Source organism: Arvicanthis niloticus, chromosome 3 (assembly GCF_011762505.2).
Source record: "Arvicanthis niloticus isolate mArvNil1 chromosome 3, mArvNil1.pat.X, whole genome shotgun sequence".
In the NCBI taxonomy this organism is placed as follows: Eukaryota; Metazoa; Chordata; class Mammalia; order Rodentia; family Muridae; genus Arvicanthis; species Arvicanthis niloticus.
Genome location: NC_047660.1, coordinates 11271708 through 11293474, shown reverse-complemented (window position 1 = coordinate 11293474; position 21767 = coordinate 11271708). Strand labels below are relative to the sequence as shown.

The 21767-nt window shown below is 33.9% G+C and overlaps 1 non-coding gene across 1 annotated transcript; it reads right to left on the bottom strand.

Moving 5' to 3' along the window:
- Positions 1 to 17394: 17394 nt before the first annotated feature.
- On the bottom strand, positions 17395 to 17501 carry LOC117706486 (U6 spliceosomal RNA). Its single transcript, XR_004606570.1, has one exon. It is a non-coding gene; the product is annotated as a U6 spliceosomal RNA (small nuclear RNA).
- Between the last annotated feature and the right edge of the window lie 4266 nt (positions 17502 to 21767).

The following is a 21767-nucleotide window of genomic DNA, read 5'->3' as shown; positions in this document are numbered from 1 at the left end:
AATCAAATAAGCTACTGTGTGAGAAAACTACTGACACACAGTGTCCTGGAGAGTTCTCATTTTGTTACAAAACAGCAAAGAACTTGGCTGGCATGTTAGTTATTATAAAGAATTGAAGTTACAGGCATTGAGCATTATTTTTTCTTCCTATTCCTTGAAGTTTATTATAAAAATGAAAGAGGACCAAAGAAACCATTAAGCCAGAAGAAAACTGGAACTTAAAAGAAAAATCTTAAAAATTTCCCAGAATATCAAATCTGAAAAAAAAAAAAAACAATTGTGTTCTGGAGTATATCACTGTAAGAGTGGCTAGACAATCATGTGTTAAAAATAACACCAACATTTGGTAAATGCACTGTGTAAAACAAATTTCGAGAAACAGTACAGTGCACACTTACACCAAGCGACACAGTGATAGGATAGACAGAAGACTTATGGCATTCAACTGCTGAAATGTAGGTCAACAGACTGAGAATTATTTGGGGATAAACCAAGAAAATCACTTCATTGCTGGTTTCAAATACATCATTATTTCTTTTTGTCACTGCCAGCTTTGTCTTGAAGATGCTGGGACAGTAGCCAGGACCACAGAACCAGAAGAACCACAGTACTCTAAAACTCCATGAACAGGTCCTATTTACTGATACAGTATTTTTTTTTTTTTAAGAATCTATTTTCTTAGAATATTCTCTTTGTGTGACAAGTGGTTAAAAGAAAGATTTTCAAGCTTTTAGCAAAATAATAATTGGGTTTAATTATTTAGTAAAATAATAAGGGGGTATTGGGACATGCCTTAACTCCATAAAGAAGAAAAAATGTTTTCAACAAAGGACTGGTAAGTGTATAATGAATGTGTTAAGGTAACAAGTGGACAGCCTCTTCATTTCAATCAAGATACCTAGAATGATACTCCACTAATTACTGAAAAACAGACGTCTTTTTTTGTTGAGAGAGAGAGAGAGAGAGAGAGAGAGAGAGAGAAAGATGCTGCTTTAGCTCCTGCCATTTCTCTTTCTTTTGTACATGAATTATATGAAACAATGGATATTTATATCAAAATATCAATTATTTATTAAATATGTATGAAATATCAATCATTCTAATATGATGATGATAGGAAATATAGTTATATATTTATATATTAAAGTAGCTAAGAAATGAGTTCAAAAGAATCATAGAGAAGGAAGTTGTCATGTGTAGGGCAGAGCTGACTAATCAGAAGGTGAAAATAGCAACAATCATTTTCATGTATTATGTCAATGAACCCTGTGTTACTTTATTTTATTACCAGATTAATCTAATATAAAATTTATAAAGTACTTCTTTTATGGATCTGCTTGACAATTACATGATTTTCATTTAAGTATAATTGTGACAACCAATGTTCATTCTAATGAAATGTACCCACTATTGTGGGTATGTGATGTAGAGTCCAGTACATCATTTACATTATTCAATCATGGTTCTCTAAAAGCAGAACTAATAAACACACACACACACACACACACGAGGAGATGTATGTACATTTGAGAGGTTCAGGTCCTTCAATCACATAAATAGTGGAGTATACTTGAAATATATTGAGAAATATCTATGTCACATAAAAGTAGTTCCTCATAGAATTAGACATCTCTATATTGGGGAGCACCTGAGTATCTGAGTGTGTATAAATCCAGGCAGTAGGATGATTTTCAACTTTAGCAATTATAAGGACTATAGACTAAAGAAATATATATCTATTATCCTTTTTCTCTGAAGATATCTTATAAAAGTTTAGATGACGGTCATGTCTTCACTGCAGATAAAGGTTTGAAGTGTTTTATTTGTCTTCCTTATTCAAACACTTATTACAGAAAAATGGACTCCAATGAAGACATTACCTGTAATGCAAACTATTTTGCAGGAAAACATAGAAAGTATATTATAAACTGCCAATGCAATTAAGTATTAATTTGGCAAGTGCCTTGGAAGATTTATTAAGTCTTTTTCTATTGTGAGGATTCTAATTAAATGTATCTTATCTCACTGGGCTTAACTGTGATAAATTAATGCTTCAAAATAATTCTTTTGTCTTGCTTTAATTCATATTAGTGTTTCAATTTTAGCTTACTTTGAGAAGCACTATTTTAAATAAGAACAAGCCTAAATGAAACAACCAACCCTCCCTCATCCCACCCCATCCCCACTGCTTATCAAAACCCAAGCAAAATGTGTGTGGCAAAGCCACCAAACAAAGAAATTATTGTCACCTATTTGGTTAATAGCTTACAAAATTACCCTTTTCAAACTACTGTACATTATTTGATATATTTCTGAATTTGCTTATAAGAAATAGGTAACCAAAATATTTGCAGGGAGTTTTATCAGAGTCATAAACATGCCCTATAGTTTTATAATTTAACAAAGTTATATGCATTGGTAAAAAAGTTGAACTAATTATAATTGCTATTTCATTTGAATGCAGAAATTAGCTTACTTCTTTTCCTTCTAAAAGAAAAATAACGTTTCCTAAATAATGTACTCTATCCTGATTTTGAAAGTGTTTGAAAGATAATAGATGTATATGCTAATTCTTCAATTCTCATAATTCTAATGTAAAATCCTAAAATTCAAGTAGATTGGTATTAATAACTAGTAAGTTTATTAAATTGATTATGCAATCTTTAAGAGTCAAATATAGTTTTCTATTTAGAAGTCTGTTTTCACATGATTTTAGAATTTTTTCCATCAGATTTAAATGGCTTCAGGATAATAGCTGAACTACTGAATGACTTGACAACAAATGATATATTTGTATAATAATCATACACATTCATTATTTAGTAATTATGGTATAGTATCATACTACTAACAATATTAGTAGCTACCTTGCTACACTCATGGAAGAATTGGTTTATATCAGGATTGGGTAATTTTTTCTTTCAACAATTGTCTAGACAGTGAAAATATGAATTACTTATTTCAGTTTGCTCTCAGAGCTTTTCTTCATTGCTGACATGATGCTAACTACCTGTAGCTGGGAATCCAGAACTATTGTAGCAACCCAAGTAATCACATGACACTGAGCTTAATTCTCTAACTTCTATCATTTCCAGTGTAATAAATATAGTCTCATAGTTATATTCTCCTTAGATGATTTTCAACTTTACTTATGTTTCAACCTTATTTATTTATGTTATTGTTTTCTATTTTATTCAGAGTAATTAAAACTGAGTTTATTTGGGTGTTGTTGATTTTCTCTGTTGTGGAGGTTTTGTTGTTGTCATTGTTTATTTCCTTCACATTGTCTTCCAAATAAAAAATCTTGAATTTTTTCCTATCATTGCTTTTTTTCCTTTGCATTCAATAGTTTACTTCATTCTGTAGGATCTAGTTTCACAGCATCATCTTTATCCATATGTTACATTGCCTATGTTTTTATTCTAATTTTAGCACTGTCACTGCTCTAATAATAAAAATATAAATTTTTAATTTTTTTACTTTTTTATAGTCAAAGATTTTTTTTTGATACAAATAAGTTTGAATAATAGTATAACTCTATAGATTTTTTTTCCTGGCTTTTATATTTGAATGCTTAATCACCAAAGAGTGACACTATTTGAAAGGATTAGAAGGTAAAAACTTGTTAGAATAGGTGTTCTTGGAGTGGGTGTGGCCTTGTTGAAGAATGTGTATAATTGGGGATAAGCTAGAGGGTTCAAAAACCCAAGACAGGCCCAGTGCCTCTCTGTTCCTGTTGCCTATTGATTAGATTGTAGAACTCTTAGGTACTTCTCTAGCACCATGCCTACCTGACTGCTGCCATACTTCCTGTCCTGATAATGGACTGACACCTGAAACTACAAGCAAATCTCTGATTAAATGCCTTCTTTTACAAGAATTGCCTTAGTCATGGTATCTCTTTACAACAAAAACCAGTGACTAAGACAAACTTCATATCTCATTTCTACATCTCTAGTCTACTCAAACTTCTGACTGTCTCTTACATTATTTTTTTTGTCAGCAGTGCCTACAGAGAAGCACAGTTGTCACTTCTCGTATGCCAACAGCTTTAATAATTTGGTGACATTTTACAGGTTTATTGAATCTGTGAAGTACTCCCTTCCTTAGGCTTTTAGCACCGTAAAGTTCCTTGTTTTTAATTTCCTATACTACAATTTCTAGCTCATTTAGTACCGAAAAAGGTTTGAATAATAAATGTTTAAATATATTCTTAGTATCTTTGAGCACTCTATTATGACTAATGTATGAGTATTATTTTAAAAGCTAAATTACTATGATGGTATGTTCAAAATTTACATATTTCTGTAATGTGCTGTACTGGCTATTCCTGCTTGTCAAATTGACTTTATATGGAATGAATTACAATCCAGAATTGGAGAGGTTACCTGTGATCCAGATCTTAAGGATGGAAGACACAAGTTTCTGACCTGGACATTGACATGGAGATCTTGAAGCATGAAAAGCTTAGACACACGCAAGGTAGTACATGCCTTTAATCCCCGGAGACTAACACAAAGAGATCTCTAAATTCAAGGTCATCCTGGGACAAAAACTAGTCCCAGATCCAGGTATAGTGGTATACACCATTAATTGGAGCCACACCTTCTGCTGGAGACCTACATAAAGACATTGGAAAGAGTAAGATTTGTTCTTCTTCACCTGCTTACATCTACATGCCAGCCCATCTGTTGGAATCTACTTCTACAGAAGACCTACTGAAACAACTAGACTCATGGGACTGAGCAACTACAAGATTCTTGGACTTCTCATTTATAGCTGACCATTGTTGAGGTAGTTGGACTACAGTTTATAAGTCATCACAGTAAATTCCCTCAAAATAGACAGACATTCCATAAGTTCTGTGACTCTAGATAACCCTGACTAATACATGTGCCTAATGGCTTAATGGTTTTGCTCAAAGGGAATCAGAAATGTCCAGCTACAGAATAGAGAGTTTTCAATGTTTAGCATTTCTGTTTTGCTCTGTACTTTCAATCCTGATCCCACCTCCTTTTTCTGTGGTGATTGGTGTTCAATAGATATTTCTACTCTAGTCATGAGGATTATGATAAAAGACTGTGTAATTGTGTGTTAGGTATTTAGATTATCTGTGAGTCAAATAAAAATGATGGTAATAATTATCATTTTATACAAATATTTAGCACTTAATTTACATATAACAGTATCTCTCTGTGTGTGATCTTTGTATAATTATAGGGCTTTGGATCAACTGGCTACTCACAGTTCCAATTATTTTCTTTATAATTGATTCAGTAACCAAACCTCCATGCATGCTTGTTGTTGTCTCTTTTCACACCTCTTCATTATCTGAGTCTTTTCTAAAAAATAATAATAATAATAATAATTATTTAAATGCATACTTCAGTATTGAAATTTCCCAGGATTAAGAATACCACATTGAACCTATTTCCATTGATTGATAAAGACTCACCTAAAATTGAACAAGAAATACTAGAATGTATAAAATATGCATATACAAGTTATTTTGTACTTAATAGCCCAGCTTCAGTAGCAAAACAGAGCTAGTAAGTTGTATATAAACATATACAAAAATGACTCTGTGTGTGTGTGTGTGTGTGTGTATGTGTATAAAGAAGGGTTTTACTAAAACAGTTATAAATTTAAGAAGTTTTAAACTTTGTGGTATGATTTGGTAAGCCAGTGAGCCTGTTGTACATTTTTGTCCAACTCCAAAGCCTTATCATAAGGAGCCAATGGTGTGGTTCCTATTGCAAGGCCAACAACCTCCTTACTATTGAAATGCCTATGTTTCATTTTGAGTATGAAAACTGAAAGTGTCTATGGTTACATTTGAAGGCAATTAAGGCAGAGAAATGTCTCCTATTCAAATCAGTGTTAGCCCTTTCTCTTTACTAGCATATGTCCACTATGCTCACTCCCTAAGGGAGAAAGCAGACTGTGTCTCTGGAAATAAACTGATATTTAGAAGGCAGTTTGACAAGACGATTATTTAGCAGAATAAAGTAATTAGTTTTCTTTCAGGCTTATGACTTTCCAGCTATTGGTTTTGACCATGTTTTCAGTATAATATTTTTTTTCAAATTAAAATTATAGATAATCAAACTATAAAATTTAAATATAAGGGGGCAATGGGTCAATTTAGTAATTGTGGTGGTTTGAATAGGTATAGATGTCATAGACTCATGTCTTTGAATGTTTGACCCATAGTACTATTAGGAGACATATCTTTGTTGGAGCAAGTGTGCCCTTGTTGGAGGACATATGTTACTATGGAGACATGCTTTACAGTCACATATATATGCTCAGGCTAAGCACAGTGTTGAGCTAGACTTCTTGTTACATGAAAGAAGATGTAGAAATCACAGCTCTTTTTTCCAGGACCATGTCTGCCTAAATGATGCCATGCTTCCCAACATGGTGGTAATAGACTAACCACCATGATAATATTTTATTAAACCTCTGAAACTGTCAGTCCCAAATTAAATGTTTTCTTTCATAAAAGTTGCCTTGGCTATGGTGTCTCTTCACAGCAGTAAAGTCCTAACTAAGAAAAATGTTGGTGCCAGGAATAGAGTATTACTGTTATATCTCTGACTATGTTTTCATTTTGGAGTAATGCAGAGTTTGGAACATTCAATTAGTAAAGCAGTAGAATGTTTTAAGCCAAGCTAATAGAAATATGAAAAATATTGAAGCTGAGCATAATTTGAACTATGGGAGCTTGCTTCAAGATGCTTCAGAGGTAAACAATTTCAGTATGTTGCTTAGAGATAGTTCTTATAATATTTTTGCAAAGAAATGTGGTGACTTTTGCCTTTGTTTAAGGAGTATTCCTGAGACTAAAGTGAAAAGACTTAGAATAATTGTCTTGAGAATTGAAGTCTCAAAATGGCCTAGACATTTTGGACACTTTCATGTAGTTCACATTTTATAAAGACAGTTTTGATGAAATGTAGCAAGCTTAGAAAGAAAAAAATAATAATCTAAAACATATTCACGAATTAAAGGAACACCAGAAAGTGGAATGTAGCTAAATCCTGTGTTCAAGGAGAAAAGTAGATTAATGATATTAAATGGAATTGAGGGAGTGGTTATTGAAGGACAAGATCTCACCCAGCAATCTGTCCATCTTGTGAAAAGGAATTAAAGAAAATTATAGGTCCCAGCATGGTAGCTTAAACCTTTAAATTCAGTACTCACAGACAGAAGTATGCAGATCTCTGTGTTAAAGCCTAGCAGGGTCTTCAGATCAAGTTCAGTAACAGTTAAGCAAAGACAGTGAAGGAAATAACCAAAAACTGAGAACTGGTGAAGTAATTAAACAAAGAAGGCCATGTTCCTGACAGAACAGCAGAACTTGGTAGCTTTGGCTATCTGGTTTTAGCTTTAGAGTCAAGAATAGAAAAAAAATGTGATGGTGAAATTTCCATGTGAGACTAAGAAAAGCAACTGAAGCCAAAACTGTAGCAGGTATGTTCCCTCATGTGTTCTGCTTAGAATACTGCATAATCATAAAAAAGTATACATGGAAGAATCACATTTATGGTCTTGAAACATTTATGGTTATTGAAAGAACTGGGCAACCTAACTTTTAGTGTTTGGGGGAATCAGGCCAGAACAAAATCTTTATATGTCGATGCATCTGCCTAAAGTTTAATTGTTGGTCTGTGCTATAATGGTCAAGGTAATATGAAAATTGCTTGGCTAAGGCAAAATGTTAGGCAGCTTTTAGTGAGGACTGAGCTTCTCTCCCCTTCTCTTGGAACAACAACAACAAAAAATGAAGTAGTATTGATGATGTAGGTAGGAAAAAGTAGAAACCAAGGTTAGAATACACAGCACTGGAGGCATGAATGACTGAGAATTAGATGCTAATTGAATTTTGCCATGAAAGTTCCATGACTAGGAATGTATATAATTGAGAAGTATAAACAATGAAGTGGAGTTAAGTTGTTGAAAAAGCATAACTCTGAGAATGACACTCACTGGATATATTTCAAGTCTGACATATAAAGGGAGTTTTTCTATAAAATTAGAGCCAAAAAAACCTTTCATAAGGTCTATGGTCATGCTTGAGAAACAGAAGAGTTTTAGGAGTCAGATGCAATATAAAAGGAGATAGAGAAACTGATTGTTATATATGTACTTAGGTAACACAAGCGCATTAAAAAAGAAAATTAAGATGGAAACAACTGTCACATATATCTGCATCTTTGGAATTCAAAAGGTGTGTTGTTATATAAGCCACAAATATTTAGATGTATCAGGACTCTTTTCTATGGGGAAGAAAATACTTAAGTCTAAGAATAGGCTAATAGACTAGCTACAAAATTATTTCTCAAAGTCATTCAGTAATTTCAAAGCAAAGGAGATTAAAATTGTAGAATAAAATGTGACATTAAAAGCAATGAAGATGTATAAATGGATAATATAATGGAATTCGAACAGGATAAAGTAAAACATAACAGTGATGATGAGGATAGACTAATAAAGGATGAAGTGGAAGCCCAGTGCTCTACCAGCTCCAGCTCCGAGTTACCTCTTTCTCTAATTGCATCACTTTTGAGTTTTAGAAAACAATTGTTATGCTATTCTTTTATATCACTGCTCATTATTCTAAATTCCCTTTGGCTTATTTAGAAATGTTATACTTCTCTTCAGCTCTGGATTGTGATCATTTAGAGTGTTATATTGTCAGAGGGAATATTATTCTATTATAAACGTTTGAAATGACTTTACAAAAGTTGCAATATTATTCTCTTCTGTACTCATGCTTAAAAATGTGAATTTTCTCACCTACATGACTCTCTACATATGAAGGACAATACCAAAAGAGAAGCTAACATGGAAAGAGAACACACACACATACACACACACACACACACACACACACACACACACTTATATAGGCATATAACATTATCCTGCCTAAAATGTTATATTAATGTATTTGTAAATTCACATATGAATGTGTGTATGTACACACACATACATAAACACAATGTAAAAATAATTTAAAAAATGAGACCATGATTTTGAACAAATGTAAGGATGGGGAGTACATGGAAGATTTGGGGGGAGAAAAGAAAGAGAATAAAGATATATTATGATTTTAAAATATAAATACATAAAAATAGAAATATAATGAAAGGATATAAACTATATCATAATTATTTTAATTATTTGAGATAATCATTACATTATTTTTCCATTTCCTCTTTCTTTCATTCAATCCCTCTCTTGCACTCCTTATGCTCAGTTTACATATTTTATTTTTATTTTATTTGGTGATGGCTGGTGTGCAGAATATATTCAAATACATTTAAGATGCAATAAAATATTAATGATCTTCTTTATTGGATATTTTATTTATTAACATTTCAGATGTCATCCTTTTTCCCCATTTTCCATCTATAGAATCCCTCTATCCCATCCCCACTCCTCCTTTTTGCTTTTATACCATTTTAATTACATGTAAGTATAAAGGTCAGTTCTAGGTTGAGGAACTAGCAGTACAATAGACACAAAGAGTCAAGGAACAAGCAAGATAATAAACACAAATAGTCAAAGAACAAGCGAGGCAATAAACAAAGTCCCTCGATCACTTCCATGATCACTATTTCTAAGGGCTTATCAGGATGACCAAAATATCTGGGAATACTTCCCTGTCCTAGCCCAAAGTCATTTTCAATTCTGAAGCCTACTTTTTTGTTCTAGTCTAAGATTTAGATTTCTGCCTGAAATTATATCTTCATTCTAGGCTAATGTCAGATTCCTGCCTGAAACCCATTTTTTTTTTGTCCTTGGCCAATGTCAGATTTCTGCCAAGGAACCCTTTTCCTTGTCCTTGGCCAATGTTAGATTCATGCCAAGCAGCCCGCAAAGCTCTCTGCTTCTCCACCTTTTTTATTTCATAAAAAAAATCTGACCCTGTCTTAGGTCATTCTGACAAGAATGCCTTCCTTTCCCATCGTGAAATATGCATTATCACAAGCAATACACTTATATCTTAAGTTGGTAAGGCTCTGTGCAAAAACTTACCCGTCCTTGGCTTGTCAGCCTGTTAAATTAATAACTCTGTCGGGGGGGGGGGTCCATTTTCAGTTTCAAAGCTTGTACTTTGGCTGTCAACAGGTTGATGTTGATAAAGACATGCTTTAACAGGATGGGGAAGAATAAAAATATTCCCAGGACAAAAAAGTCTAGCATGATCAAGCTATATATGCCATTCTTGAAGCTTGACCAAAATAGAAATACTGACTTTGAGCCATGGGTAATTTTATCAGCAGTTTCTGCTGCATCAATGCAGAGAAGAACAGAATTCTTCAAATTCATAAGCTCACTATGAAAGGTTAAAACATCTAGACAGGTGTCAGAATTATGCCAAATACACTGCAAGTGTCTTTACACTTTTTCCTAATTATAATGACTATCATTGTAAATTTTAGAAGTAACACAAATCCAATGGTATTTGTCATGGCACTCGAGATGGCTCCTTACTCTTAATCTTTGAATCTCCTTTTAATAATTTAATAGGATAAGGAGCATCAATCCATTGTTCCAAATAACTATCTAAATCACCATCAACCACAAATATATTTAAATCATGTTCTTTATATTTTAATTAAAAAAAAATTGGATGCCAAGGGACATTTTGCTGAGCGTCTATGGTACCCTACAACTAGGCATACTTATGCCTAGGTGAAAGGGAAGGATCAACTTACTGGCCTATGAAATGATCCCAACCAAGTATTTAATATGGAAAAGAGAGCATGTTTGTAATTTTTCTGCAGGATGCTGAAGGAGCATGGTGGCCGTCAGAATGACAGGTGAGACATGCTGATGCTGAGACAAAGAATGCTGCTGACCTGTGAGCTTGTTGAGTGCCCTGGCTATGGTAACTGGGAAGCTGTATTGGACATATGTTCCTGACCCACATTTGCTTGCCTATACCCCAGAAGGGACAAGCTGCCTTGCCTCAAGGTTTTAGACCCTGTGGAATAGAGAGTCAAAAAAAGAAGTTATAATGACTCTTGTCATTATAATATATATATATATATATATATATATATATATATATATATGTCATATATCATATATAACTTATAATGACCAGTCATTCAGACTCAATCATGAACTGGTCTAGAAATCAATCTCATATTAGAAATAATAGTCTTCATTTGGAAGTCTAGTTCTAGACATTTTCAGAGAGATATTTGGAAGTTAGATGCAGTTCTTTATGATGTTATGTTGGCAAGAGATAAAGTTGGGACAGGATCTGGATTTCAAACAAGTGTTAAGACTCTTTTAATTGTCAAGTTAAAATTACTTTTGTTTCTTCTACAGTATTTAATGTAAGTAACACTGATTGTACTCTTTCTAATTGTGTTAGTGTGTTGAAACCTGGCATGTCTGTTACGGGGATCTATCAACCAGCTTTTGTTTTATTGCCCCGAGTATCACAGAACCATGGTCTTCTGGAAAAAAAAAAAAACAGTTTGCAAGTACTGGAAGAAGTGAGTCAGGCTTTAAGCAGAATCAAGAGGGTAGTGGGCTTGATTATTACTTGTATAACAAATTTAATGACATTAATTGCTAGCACCACTGCTTCTGCAATTGCTTTGACAAAGGAATTTAAAACAGCTACTTTTGTTAATCACTTAGCAAAAATTGTTACTAATGTGTTGAGTATACAAGAGGATTTAGATAGACATTTCGAGTAATGGAATAATCTTTTAAAAAATGCTTAAGTATACTAATCCCTTTGACATTTAAGGTCTTAAAGTAATGAAAAGTAACATAAGAGGGTCCATTAGGATAAAAATGAAGTGGGAAATTATTTCTTAGTTTATGTGATGAAAAATGTTTTTGACAATGTAACAAGGGTTAAATATACAATATACATTTTCCCTTGTGATAGAATTATTATTGCATATTTTTTAAGAAAATACTCCCTCAGTAATCTAAAAATTCTTTCTTAGAAGTTTTTCTAAAATATCAAGAACAAGAATGCTGTTTTGCATACTTTTATTAAAGAATAATCACTAAGTTGAAGATCAGTATGTGTAGGGACACAATTTGATGGTTTTGTATATATATATATATATATATATATATATATATATATATATATATATTATACAATTGTGAAATGGTTATTGTAATAAGCCAATCAATTTATACATTGCATACAACAACACCTGATCTACATATTCTTTTTATTACAAACTTTCTGAGGTATTTTCTCAGGATGTTAGAAGAATGTCATATATAATGATTCCTTACTAATATCTATAAAACTGTTTTATATTTTATATGCTTAGACTTTATTCATTTTTTACATTTACTTTTTAATGTTCATGAAACACAGTATGTTAATCAGTTTATTTTTGGATTTTATATTTTTTACTTATAAAAGCTTTAAATATTCAAATATCAAAATAACTTTTCATTTATATTTTATATAATTCTTTTCAAGTTTTTCTTTTATTGAAAATACATCTTTTATATAATATATAATGATTACAGTTTCCCCTCCCTCAACTCCTCCCAGTTTCTCCCTTTCACCCTTCCCTCCATATCCACAGACTTTCTACCTCTCTTCTCAGAAAACTTACAAGCGACTATAGAATAATAAAACAAAGTAAGATCAAAGAAAATCAAATAAGTCAGAATAAAATGGAATAGGAGAAAACAAATAGAAAAAAGCCCTCCTTCTCCAAAGTACAATAAACACATATAGATGCAGAAACATGAATGTTCAGCCCTTATATATGTTTAATTTTAGCTTTCACAGAATTTAATGAGACTGTATTTTTATAATTTTCATGCCTCTCTCCATCCAATCTTCTCTTATGTTGCTGTTAACTCCCATTCTCCTTTTGTCTGAGGAAAGGTTTACTATCAGGCTTTCATTTTTACCCAGAAAATTTGCCATTATCTTCTTTACTGGAGATGAAGTAATTCCTGAGGAGATATGTAGAGGTGTCAGGTTGACACACAGTGGACATGTGATGCCTAATCTTGGCTGTGAATTGTGCAAGTGTCCTGCCAGGAACACAGATTTTCTGATGACACATTTGTGTTTTCCTTTGGTTAATCCTTCTGTAACTATGGTATTCAAAATGGTCCAATTTTCTTAGGAATCTCTCCCTGAAAGAAGAAAAGGTTGTCTCTAGCCTTGGTTAAGATGAGAACAAAACATGTCTTCAGGAAATATATTTCACACAGTTCTGTCTGTCTCTATTCTGACTACCTTCTGAGAGGCTCCTTGTAGGTGACATGCAGGAAGGAAAGGGGTACACAAATAAGTGTGAATAAAAACTTAGATCAGCCTGCTTTAGGGTGTATCAAACTTCTAGAGAGTCTGCTACTGACTATTTTATGGTCAGCACGTTTAAACACAGTACAATTTGAGAAAAAAAAGTTTCCAGGCAACAATCATTGCAATTCTAGGTGCAAAATACAGCTTAATGTGTGATTACATAGGAATTTCTTTACAAAGTAGAAGTGACCATAATAGTTACCTGGAATGTTAACAAGATGTCCTGTTAGACCTACTCTGTATTGCCCACCACTTATGGTATAATAACATGGTCACATGGTAGTTGTACTTTAGTTTTATGAACAAGCTTCACTCTGATTTCTTGCAAATGTACAAACTTCTATTCCTACCAACAGCATTGAAGGGCTCTCCATTTCACATTTGCATTTCTCTTTTGTTTTCTTGCTGATAGGCATTCTAACTTGAGGGAGAGATACAGAAAGTCAGTAGTAGCTTTGGTATGCATTTCCCTGAGGTCTAAGTTTATTGAATATTTTGTGTGTATGTGTGTTCGCCAACTGCACTTCTTTTAAATGATTTTCTGAAAGTGACTCCAGTAAATGAGGGAACAATAGCAAAAACTGACAAATTGGATAGCATAAAATTAAAAAGCTTTAGAGCGAAAAAGTAACAAAACAGACTAAAGACACCCTATAGAAGAGGAAAAAGTCACTGACAGATATATATTTGATAGAAGGTCAATATCTAGAGTAGGTGAAGATCTCATAAAGTTAAATATCAAGATGTCAAATAATGAAATCAATAAATAGATGAATGAATACAACCAACAGCTTTATAAAGAACTTAATTACCCCTAATTTGCCACAAGATAATCTTCCATTTAAAACATTCGAGCCCCCATTCCGCCGCGTGCCCCTCTTCCAGCCTGAGGCCTGGGCCGGACCTCTGCCCGGCCAGCTTGTGAGTGCATCCCTGATTCCGCCAGACACATTCTGGGGGATCCATAGAACCTATAGCCAGCACTAGCACTCCCCTTTCGCCGCGCGCCACTCTTCCAGTCTGAGGCTTGGGCCTGTCCTCTGACCGGCCGGCTGGTGAGTGCACCCCAGATTCCACCAGACACATTCTGGGGGATCCATAGAACCCATAGCCAGAGCTAGCACTCCTCTTCCGATGCTCGCCCCTCTTCCAGTCTGAGGACTGCTGGTGAGTGCACCCTCGTTACCGCTGCCAGACACATTCTGGGGGCTCCACAGATCCCACAAACAGCTTTAGGTAGAAAAACCCACATACTACCCTGAGCTCATAGCTGGGTGTCCTGAGTGCTCAGAATCCAGCAGATAGCCCTCCCCCACCCCTGCCGGCTAGTACCCCCCTTCTGCCCATCTCCCAGGTCTGAGGCCTAGACCAGACCTCTGCCAGGTCTGCAGTTGTGTGGACCCCAGATTCTGCCTGAGACATACAGGAAGCTCCACTCAACCCAGAGCCACAGAGGAACAACTGAACTCAGAGTGTCAGACAACATATCCTGAGATATCCAAGAGGAGACACTGCACCCAGAACAGCAGACAACTAGCTGGACTGCTACCTTGGAGGCACCATATCCTGAGGCATCCTAGAGATACCACTGTAATCAGTGCAGCTGGAAAAAATCACAAAGACATCTGGACCCCTAGAAGACCAAACACAAGCTAGACAACTGGAAAGGCAGGCTTCAATCAGAGACAGAAGTACAGGTAGCACTAGATTTAACCAGATGGCTAAAGGCAGGCGCAAGAACATAAGCAACAGAAACCAAAGTTACATGGCATCATCAGAACCCAGTTCCCCCATCATAGCAAGCCCTGAACACCCCATCACACCAGAAAAGCAGGATTCAGAATTAAAATCACTTCTCATGATGATGATAGAGGACTTTAAGAAAGACATAAATAACACTCTCAAAGAACAGATAGAAACCCTTAAAGAGGAAACACAAAAATCCCTTAAGGAATTGCAAGAAAAAGCAACCAAACAGGAGAAGGAATTAAACACAACCATGCAGGATCTAAAAATGGAAGTAGAAACAATAAAGAAATCACAAAGGGAGAATACCCTGGAGATAGAAAACTTAAAACAATGATCAGGAGTCATAGACACAAGTATTAGCAACAGAATACAAGAGATGGAAGAGAGAATCTCATGTGCAGAAGATACCATGGAAAACATTGACACAACTGTCGAAGAAAATGCAAAATACAAAAAGCTCCTAACCAAAAGTATACAAGAAATCCAAGACACAATGAGAAGGCCAAACCTAATTGTATTCTGAGAGAAAAGTTTTATTTTAACAGGAAGGGTGATGTGTAGGAGGAGCTAAGGCGGGAGGAGTACGGAGAGGAAGAGAAGGAGTAAGAAGTAGAGAAGAAGGAGAGGAGAAGCTAGGTGATGAGAGAGAGAAAGAGAAAGGAAGAGGGGGGATATTGAGGCAGATGTTCACGTGTCTCCACCAGTAAAATATAGTTGATATATCTAGGTTGGGTATTGGGTTACACTTCTGATTGAGCATTACCAAACTTATAAAGCCTTTGAATAACATTTTTAAAAAATGTATAAAAACAAAAAGGAAAAAGGGGCATGTGATAGGGGTTTTCTACAGGGGTGTGTGTGGGGGAATGGAGAAAGGGGATGGCATCTGAAATGTAAATAAAATATCCAATAAAAAAAACTTAAAAAAATTAAAAAAAATAGCCAATAAAAGAAAATATTTTAAAAACTATTATGATTACGTATGGAATTCCTCTGATAAAACATGGTAAAGTTGGGACATGATTAATACATATGTATGTATACTACATAAGATTTATCAATAAATCTATCATCAATCAATCTGTATTTATCTTCATCTATAATTTGTCTGTGAAAACCAATATATTTCTAAATTTATATGTCTATACATCTAATATGTGTATATTAGACACACAAATCTCTTTCTTTATACATATATTATATATATACATCATACACATCATATATATATACTCTAACTCACTTTAATACATTTTCAATAGTTATCAAATTTATACATCTAATATGTGTATATTAGACACACAAATCTCTTTCCTTATACATATATTATATATATACATCATACATATCATATATATATACTCTAACTCACTTTGACACATTTTCAATAGTTCTCAAATTATTCATAATTTTTTCATAATTTGCTTTTACTTAATTTTACTATTTTATTGTCCTATATATTATTAGTTGTAACACAAACAGGTTTTCTTTTTGAACACTGTTCTTTAATCTTTCTTGCAAAACATATTTTTGCTGACAGATATCTTTGATTTAGTTTAAGAAAATATTTTTCTCTCTTGCTTTGAGACATAATTCACAGGGTACAAAATTCTAGGCTATATTTTGGTTTCGGCAACACTTAAATCATTTCTCATCTCTGTGTTCTTACTTCCACACTTTCCAAAAATAATTCAGAAACAATTTTTGGGTTTATTCTTACAGGGATCTTTATACTCTTATTTGTTTCAAGTTATTTTTTTCAATCTTTGACTTTCTGAAGTTTAAAAATTATAGAGGTAGATCTGTGTTGGGAATTTATTCTGGTTACTATTTTCTGGATCCATGGCATCATAAAATATTGGAGAAATTTTTAATTTTTTATTTCATTCTCCTTTTTTATATTTTTCCCTTCACATGTTATATATTTTTACAGTATTGCAATACTTATAGGATATATCATTATATAAACTTTAGATTCATTGTTGTCTTTCTTTGTTCTTATTTTTTTTTAATTTTAACTAATATCTATAGTTCTCAAAAATACTCATTATCAGAAAACCAACATACAGCATGAAATTTATATTACAGTTAAGCTTAAAAAAATTTTCAGGGCCGGTCTGTGGTGGCTCACGCCGCCTTTAATCCCAGCACTTGGGAGGCAGAGGCAGGTGGATTTCTGAGTTCGAGGCCAGCCTGGTCTACAGAGTGAATCCCAGGAAAGCCAGGGCTACACAGAGAAACCCTGTCTCGAAAAACAGAAAACAAAACAAAAAAAAACTTCATTATCATAAAATATATTTTAACAATTTTTTTTTTTAAATATGGAATGCTTCACGAATTTGCATGTCATCCTTGCGCAGGGTCTATGATAATCTTCTCTGTATGGTTCCAATTTTAGTATATGTGCTGCCGAAGCGAGCACTAACAATTTTATATAAAAATAAAAACCATTTTATTCTGTCTTGTTCTTCACATATTGTAAAATTATATTATTTTTTTCTAACACAGTGAATTGACAAAATTCAGAGCTGATTTCTATTTGCCATTTTCTACTTCTCTATTACACTTATCCATTCTACTTACTCCATTCATGCCTCTCCTTTCCTCACACAAGTAACATAACACATGATAACAAACTCTAAACTTAATGTGCAAAAGCATCAGTTGTATGTTTACTTAACATCTCTCATGTCTATATTAGAGGTGTTACGGTTTGAAATCATAGTTGGTTTATTTTCAGTTTTTTGAAATATCTCCAAGTTTCAAAGTGAGGAATTATATTTTTAATAATATTTACTATGACAGAAGTTTGGCATTCTTCCTCAACCTGCATGATTTAGACCTTGATCTTTCTGAAGTGACAAGGAAAAAAGAAACAAAAAGCATGTAGAAAAGCTGGGATGTGTAAAGGGTTGCATGCTGTTGTGCAGTGGCTCCCACAACATCCCAGAAACTTACTGCATTTATTTAAAACTTCTCAATGTAGGAAGCCAGTTGTTTTTTTTTGTTGTTGTTGTTGTTGTTTTTGTTTGTTTGTTTGTTTTTTTTTTTTTTATACAGCTGGAGAAAAAGGCAAGTTTGTCCCTTCTCCATGAGTGTTCTCTGTAGAGCAATAGTCTCAGGACATGAATACACAGGGGGCAGAAAATATGGTCCACATTTTATGGACAAACTGTCAACATCTGCGCAAGCTTTATAGTAAAGCTTTACAATTTTTCTAAGCCTGATCCAGGCATTGTTTTACCTTTCACATGAATCTGACCCACTGGTGTCTTTGACAGGTCCCTGTTCTTGTCATCAATATATATTACTCAAGACTTCACCTACTACACACATCTTTTCTTTATTGGTATTAAAATAATCACTGCCATGATTTATAAATGTTAAGAAGTATGTCACTACTAAAAAGTGAGCATGGCTCAATCTGGGAATAAAATATGCTATTATTTCCTATTTTGTCTATTGAAAATGCTGTGAAGGATGAAAAGTAGAACAAACTCAAACACGAATCCACTAGATTAAAGCATCTTCAGTGGTACCCTATGCACACATGTTACTTAGTGACTTCTGTGGCAATTATTACACTGTGGCTTTTTAGATACCTACCGGAAGCAAAACCTTACAATTACACCTTGCTTCGTGGTGAGGCATAGCTTTTCAAAGTAAAGATTATTTAAAGGATTGAGGCAGAAGACAGTAATTGTAATGGTTATTAGGGGAAAATAGAATTTATGGCCCCTAGCTCTGCATTCTTAACAAAGTGATAGAATGTACCAAGTGACTCCAAAATAGATCTCAGAACTCTGGATATTAGCAAGCTTGCTTTGATGGCTGAATAATTGAGTGGGTTTTAAAGTGTACATCAACAAGATCTTTCATCTATAGTGTGTAAGAGGATGATGCTAATAGAAACCAATTGGATAGTTCCAGTGTTTTATATAAAAAAAATCTATACCTTTTCAGCAAACACTAAGTTTGCATTGATCCCTTTTCTTTTAAGACTGGATAAAAAGAGATGAAATCACTCATTGCAGAAAAATAATTGGATAAAATGAGTAGAAGAGCACAAAACTTGCTTTTGAAAATACATAATAAATATTGGAAAATATTCAGTTGTTTATTTTAAATTATAGATCACATTTTAACATGAAAAATTGGTTAAGATGGTGAAAAACTATATAATGAATAATCAAAAGGGAAGTGGGGTTCCAGAAAGTGAAATCTTTGTAAACCTTGAAAGTACGAGAATAAAATCTAGAATATGAAATGAAGGCAGAATTATCAAGGAAGCAAATGTGTTCACTGGGAATTTCAAACACTTTAAATAAACATTTCCAAAATAAGAGGCAAAGTTAAAGATGAGAATAATGCATACATATGACAAGTCCTATGGAATTCAAATAAAGATAATTAGTGAACAGTAGAGAAATTGTAAGAAAAATTAACAAGGACAATATCTTTACATTACTTTACCCTTTAATAATCTAGTCTGCACATTTTACATTCAAACCATGACAAAGCCAGGAAATTACAGTTTTAACCTGTAATCACACATTTAGGAGGCAGAGGAAGGTTAATCAAAAGTTCTGTTACTCTCTGATACACAGATACTTTAAGTTCATCTTGTTCTACAGGAGACCTGACTTGAAGAATTAAAAATTAATACTAATAATCATAACCATATAATCAGAATGACTTTAATTTTAAAGTAATTCCTATATATCTTAGAACTATTAAATAATGAAGGAATACCTTGCAATCATCTTCTTCTACAGTTAAATAATATTTCACTATTGAATTTGGTATATCACACTCCAAAAATATATAGCTAAGAAGTAGAAATTTATGTTCACATGAAAATTTATAAAAATTAGTATGGTAATTTTCATAATTAGCAAACCAAAAAACCAACACAACTGACTTTCAAGTGTTAAGTGGACAAAGTATTCAAAATAATGAAATTGATCAACAATAAAGATGCTTTGTTCTTCAAATATAAAGAAATTTCTAACAAAGCTGAGTGACTTAAAGTCACTCAGATAAATCAGATAAAGTTTTATCTGATTTAACAGTTTTCTAGTGTGTTTCTTTGAATGTTTTTTTTTTTATTAGATATTTTATTTACACTTCAGATGGCATCCCCTTTCCTCATTCCCCCACCCCCAGCCCCCTTAGGAAACCCCTATCCCATGCCCCCTTTTCCTTTTTGCATTTATACATTTTATAAAAATAATGTTAATCATAGGCTTTATAAGTTTGGAATTGTTCAATCAGAGGTGTAACCCACTGACCAACCTAGATATAACAACTATCTTTGACTGGTGGAGACACTTGAACATCTGGCTCCCTGTCTCCCCTCTCTTTCTCTCTTTCATCACCTAGCTTCTCCTCTCTTTCTTCTTCTCCTCTTCTTACTCCTTTTCTTCCTCTCAGTACTCCTCCTACCTTAGCTCCTCCTACACATCACCCTTCCTGTTAAAATGAAACTTTTCTCTCAAAATACAAGTAGAGCATAATTATGCCAATTTGTACCAGTGAGGTACAGGATAGTCCTAATACCCAGTCCATCCTTTTGTTGACTAACCAGCTACTCTGTCATCTATTCTAACTAAAACATTTAGTTCTGAACCTGGTTTTAGGATGAATGTCAGCTGACGACCATCCACTCAAATCTTTTCTCTTAAGGTCAATAGCTATATGTTTTCAACCCCATCAGAAATCTAGAATGACTAAGTTAACTATAATTGTGGGAAGCACAAATCATAGTTTCTAAAACTTAGCCAATTTATAGAGACCTCTAACCACCTGGACACTCGCTCTACTTCAAAACGTTGGAGCATCTGTTCTTCTGCCTTCTGGCCCAGGATCTTCTGACAGACCTTAGTGCTGCAGAATTATTAAGGGCTGATTACTCTGTCTAGGCAGATATAATCAGTCGATTATTCTGCAAGTGTGTCCTTTTCTGGACAGTAATTTGTCTGTAGAAGGGAAGTGGCAATTCTTGCCTAGTGGCTGTCTCACCACAACTGGAGTAACTCCAAGTATCCTCAATTTCTTCTTAGAATTCAATATAGGCAGCTGTCCAGAACAGACAGGTCTCTAATGAAAATGAACATTAATACTGAAATGTTTGTCATGTCAATTCTGGACTGTTGCCTGTTAACTCCACTCAGCTATTTCTAAATAAAACATAGAGAACACCCTTATAATAAACTCCAAGTCATGAATTTGCTATAGTCCCTTAACTCACAGGCTGACCATCTCAAATCAGTTAAAAAAGTTAAAGAAGGACTGGGTCTAAGCTTTGTATTCCTAAATGTGTTATACTGGTACAATGCCTATGAGAGTAACAATATTTGTCTCACTCTTATATCACTAAGGAGCTCATGCCAATGAAAACCTTAAAATTTGTAAACAAAGTAAATTGGTGCCATTTAAGAATTTATATCTTCATCTTGATATTAATTATACAGATTTCTACTAATAGGTTATGGCTATGCAATAAACCCTAGTTAATCCTCTCTATTCTGACAAAACCACTACTTTTCCCTAGAGAGACAGCCCAAAACTTACCACCTTAGTCCCCAAGCCCAGGGAATAGGGGCACTGACTCTTCATTAGCTTCTTCAAGCTGATTATGGGCGTTGAGATATTAGAAGAGGAGTGGGGGGGGAGAGCAAATTGATAA